General features: G+C 53.3%; 1 non-coding gene across 1 annotated transcript in view; it reads left to right on the top strand.

Moving 5' to 3' along the window:
• Positions 1–3,803: 3,803 nt before the first annotated feature.
• The window catches only part of LOC124728910, a 1,909-nt gene continuing 712 nt past the window's right edge, over positions 3,804–5,000 (top strand). The window contains exon 1 of the ribosomal RNA XR_007007481.1: positions 3,804–5,000. This exon is cut by the window's right edge and continues 712 nt beyond it. This is a non-coding gene — a ribosomal RNA (small subunit ribosomal RNA).

Below are 5,000 nucleotides of genomic sequence, written 5' to 3'. Positions count from 1 at the left end.
AATATGCGACATTCCCGCTGTCCCTATACATGAGCCGCGACCTGTACCACTTACGAGCGAGAGACGCGATCGCGTTGCTCACTGTACGGCGTCCGATACCGAGCCATCAGCATGTCGGTCCCCATGCGCGTTGCACTCGCACTCGCAGTCGCAAAAACGTGGGGCAAATATATTACGCGGAAGAGTTATAACAGACCGAGCCCCACTGCATGAGGGGAGTCTTTGTCACTAATGTACACAGATGGAACATTTTGGACTGGAACCAGATTACCCGTACACACGGCGCTGATTAGTAATCAATGCAGAGCCATCAAACTACAGAATATATATACAACTGTCCGTATACATGCTGAAAGAGTCTGCCCACAATGGGAACCACACGTCAGCCAGCCACTCTGATCACGCACCACTCTCTGCTTCTAACGGGCGCACATACAATATGTAAGCACCAGCATGGAACAACATCCAGTGCATCCTCTCCGCCACATTACACAATCCACACTATCACAACCAGACCAGGAGGTCCATGCGGAAAATACAATATCCCACCCTTTCGACATCCACCATTGCGCAGATCAGGCACCAACACCCACACATGTCCTATACAACGGTGCACCCAACATCACAATAGTACCTCCTGTCACAGCGCACAAACAATGACATGAGTCAAAGACACAGGTCTGACACAAGCATAGAATTGGAGCGCCGCCTCTAATAAGCCAAAGGTGCATCCTGACGTGACAAATCTGATCATGTCACAAGCATTCACTTACTATAATCACTATCAACGAACCTGCCGCCCCCGCCCCCCCCTACACCTTTCCTTACAACAACGTGTAACCTAACCTAACCTAACCTATGTTGTACCTTAACCTAACCTATGTTGTACCTTAACCTAACCTATGTTGTACCTTAACCTAACCTATGTTGTGCCTTAACCTAACCTATGTTGTGCCTTAACCTAACCTATGTTGTGCCTTAACCTAACCTATGTTGTGCCTTAACCTAACCTATGTTGTGCCTTAACCTAACCCATGTTGTGCCTTAACCTAACCCATGTTGTGCCTTAACCTAACCCATGTTGTGCCTTAACCTAACCCATGTTGTGCCTTAACCTAACCCATGTTGTGCCTTAACCTAACCCATGTTGTGCCTTAACCTAACCCATGTTGTGCCTTAACCTAACCCATGTTGTGCCTTAACCTAACCCATGTTGTGCCTTAACCTAACCCATGTTGTGCCTTAACCTAACCCATGTTGTGCCTTAACCTAACCCATGTTGTGCCTTAACCTAACCCATGTTGTGCCTTAACCTAACCCATGTTGTGCCTTAACCTAACCCATGTTGTGCCTTAACCTAACCCATGTTGTGCCTTAACCTAACCCATGTTGTGCCTTAACCTAACCCATGTTGTGCCTTAACCTAACCCATGTTGTGCCTTAACCTAACCCATGTTGTGCCTTAACCTAACCCATGTTGTGCCTTAACCTAACCCATGTTGTGCCTTAACCTAACCCATGTTGTGCCTTAACCTAACCCATGTTGTGCCTTAACCTAACCCATGTTGTGCCTTAACCTAACCCATGTTGTGCCTTAACCTAACCCATGTTGTGCCTTAACCTAACCCATGTTGTGCCTTAACCTAACCCATGTTGTGCCTTAACCTAACCTATGTTGTGCCTTAACCTAACCCATGTTGTGCCTTAACCTAACCCATGTTGTGCCTTAACCTAACCCATGTCGTGCCTTAACCTAACCCATGTCGTGCCTTAACCTAACCCATGTCGTGCCTTAACCTAACCCATGTCGTGCCTTAACCTAACCCATGTCGTGCCTTAACCTAACCCATGTCGTGCCTTAACCTAACCCACGTCGTGCCTTAACCTAACCCACGTCGTGCCTTAACCTAACCCACGTCGTGCCTTAACCTAACCCACGTCGTGCCTTAACCTAACCCACGTCGTGCCTTAACCTAACCCACGTTGTCGCCTAACGTAACCCACGTTGTCGCCTAAACCTGCTCTGTAATTGTTATACGACTCGTTCAATTAGTGTAGTGTTGCCCACCCGCAACCCTCGCAATATAGTTCGCTACTCGCACTCCCCGCTCCCCTGTGTATCGCTTCATGTTAAACACCTTGCAAGTCTTGCTCACTTTCCACATGCTCCTGCTGTACACTGTAATGTGGATGGCAGCAGGACGTACATGCCGCCCCTCCCCACGTCCCCACCTTGCCCCCTGCCTTCGCAAGCTGGTTGGTGAGAACTTTGCATGTTCAATGCCCTCCGCATGCGACGTACTCAGGCTACGTTGTGGTGCGGCCTGTGTCAACTGTCCGCTAATGTCGTACGCGTAAACCACAATCTGTACTGCACATTCGTCCTTATGTACTGAATGATACATCGTGGCACATGTGTGACCGTACAACGACTGCGCCCAAAAACGGCGGACCATACAGTGCAAATATTGTGCACGCAGCTACGTGTCGTCTCCCTATGAGAGCTGGATTGCAGTGTGGTACGCCATAGAGACGTGTGGGAGGAACGGACGCCGTGGATGGCGATCAGCATGAGCTGTCTGTTGATGTATTCGGACCTAGTCGTCTCTCCTCACACACCGTGATGGCATGGTGCACCGCGTTCCATATCTGCGACATGCTACAGAGGCCGGTTGACAGTCGTTCGAGCAATGGACATCGCATACGTACGGGGGCCACCTTCCACGTATTGTCTAGGCGTGCACATTTTGTTGCGTGTATGTGGGCAGACGTAGTGTGGCGTGACACCTGACACAGGCATGCAATAATCGTGGAAGTTGCAAATGGCGATGGACGCCTGCGTTTTCTGGTGAAGTTACGCAAATGAACAAATGGTAACCTGTTGTGGTGCGGTTGTTCTCGCTAGGGGTGAATCGGTGATGGCGACGATAGGTTGAGGTACTAACCGGTTGTTCCAGCGATACCCACCATGCCGACGAAACTGAACGGCATCTGGGTGTGAAGCGATACGCGGCGGTGGCTGGGTGGGACCGTCCCCGGCCGGTGAGGGGGCGCCTCCCGGCGTGCTGGCCGCGCGGTGCGTGGGCGCACGCGCTACAGCCGGCTGGTGGGGGCGGCCAGTGGCAGGCGCGCCGGCCGACGGACGCGGCAGGCGTCGCAGCTGCGCGCCGGCGCACCCTGCGCGCGGCGCCGTGCGGCCAAAGTAGGTCCTCGCGGGCCCGGTGCGAAGCGCGGTGGACATCTTCAGTGTGCTGGTCCGATTGAGGACTGTGTGCGTTGAGGATGCGCTGCCGCCCGGCGCTCGGCGCCGCGACGCCGTCTGCTGCTCGGTCGCCCCAGCGGTTCTCGCTGGTGGTTTGTATCGCAGCTGTGCGGATGTGTTGGCGCGTGCGCTGTGCTGGGAGAGTTCGCTTCGGCACCCAAGTGGGGCTTTTGTCCTTCTGTGGCGCTGGCGTTGGAGCTGCCGGTCACCGTAGGTGGCGCGTGTTGTCTCCCGCCGGCAATGCCACGACAGCACGCTCCCGGGCCTCTGTCGGCAGCGGCAAGCTCAGTTGGGAGCACGGGTGGTCGCACCGAAAGCGTCTACTCGCCTAACTCCGGGCGATTGCGCCTCTCTCGAACCCGACCAAGTACTTGGGACGGCGCTGCGCGCCGCCGGGACCTGAGAGGGTTTCGAGGTGTATTGTGCAGGGGAGCTCAGCCTCCTCCTGTTTGCAGAATGATTGAGCGGACGCTTGCGTGTTCGCGCGGGCCCCCGGGACACACTCCCGGGCGGCCGGCTGCTCAGCTCTAGTTGACGCAGCTCCCTGGTTGATCCTGCCAGTAGTCATATGCTTGTCTCAAAGATTAAGCCATGCATGTCTCAGTACAAGCCGCATTAAGGTGAAACCGCGAATGGCTCATTAAATCAGTTATGGTTCCTTAGATCGTACCCACGTTACTTGGATAACTGTGGTAATTCTAGAGCTAATACATGCAAACAGAGTCCCGACCAGAGATGGAAGGGACGCTTTTATTAGATCAAAACCAATCGGTCGGCTCGTCCGGTCCGTTTGCCTTGGTGACTCTGAATAACTTTGGGCTGATCGCACGGTCCTCGTACCGGCGACGCATCTTTCAAATGTCTGCCTTATCAACTGTCGATGGTAGGTTCTGCGCCTACCATGGTTGTAACGGGTAACGGGGAATCAGGGTTCGATTCCGGAGAGGGAGCCTGAGAAACGGCTACCACATCCAAGGAAGGCAGCAGGCGCGCAAATTACCCACTCCCGGCACGGGGAGGTAGTGACGAAAAATAACGATACGGGACTCATCCGAGGCCCCGTAATCGGAATGAGTACACTTTAAATCCTTTAACGAGTATCTATTGGAGGGCAAGTCTGGTGCCAGCAGCCGCGGTAATTCCAGCTCCAATAGCGTATATTAAAGTTGTTGCGGTTAAAAAGCTCGTAGTTGGATTTGTGTCCCACGCTGTTGGTTCACCGCCCGTCGGTGTTTAACTGGCATGTATCGTGGGACGTCCTGCCGGTGGGGCGAGCCGAAGGCGTGCGACCGCCCCGTGCGTGCTCGTGCGTCCCGAGGCGGACCCCGTTGAAATCCTACCAGGGTGCTCTTTATTGAGTGTCTCGGTGGGCCGGCACGTTTACTTTGAACAAATTAGAGTGCTTAAAGCAGGCAAGCCCGCCTGAATACTGTGTGCATGGAATAATGGAATAGGACCTCGGTTCTATTTTGTTGGTTTTCGGAACCCGAGGTAATGATTAATAGGGACAGGCGGGGGCATTCGTATTGCGACGTTAGAGGTGAAATTCTTGGATCGTCGCAAGACGAACAGAAGCGAAAGCATTTGCCAAGTATGTTTTCATTAATCAAGAACGAAAGTTAGAGGTTCGAAGGCGATCAGATACCGCCCTAGTTCTAACCATAAACGATGCCAGCCAGCGATCCGCCGCAGTTCCTCCGATGACTCGGCGGGCAGCCTCCGGGAAACCAAAGCTTTT

Source organism: Schistocerca piceifrons, unplaced genomic scaffold, assembly GCF_021461385.2.
Source record: "Schistocerca piceifrons isolate TAMUIC-IGC-003096 unplaced genomic scaffold, iqSchPice1.1 HiC_scaffold_1176, whole genome shotgun sequence".
Classification (NCBI taxonomy): Eukaryota; Metazoa; Arthropoda; class Insecta; order Orthoptera; family Acrididae; genus Schistocerca; species Schistocerca piceifrons.
This window is presented reverse-complemented; position numbering and strand designations above follow the sequence as displayed.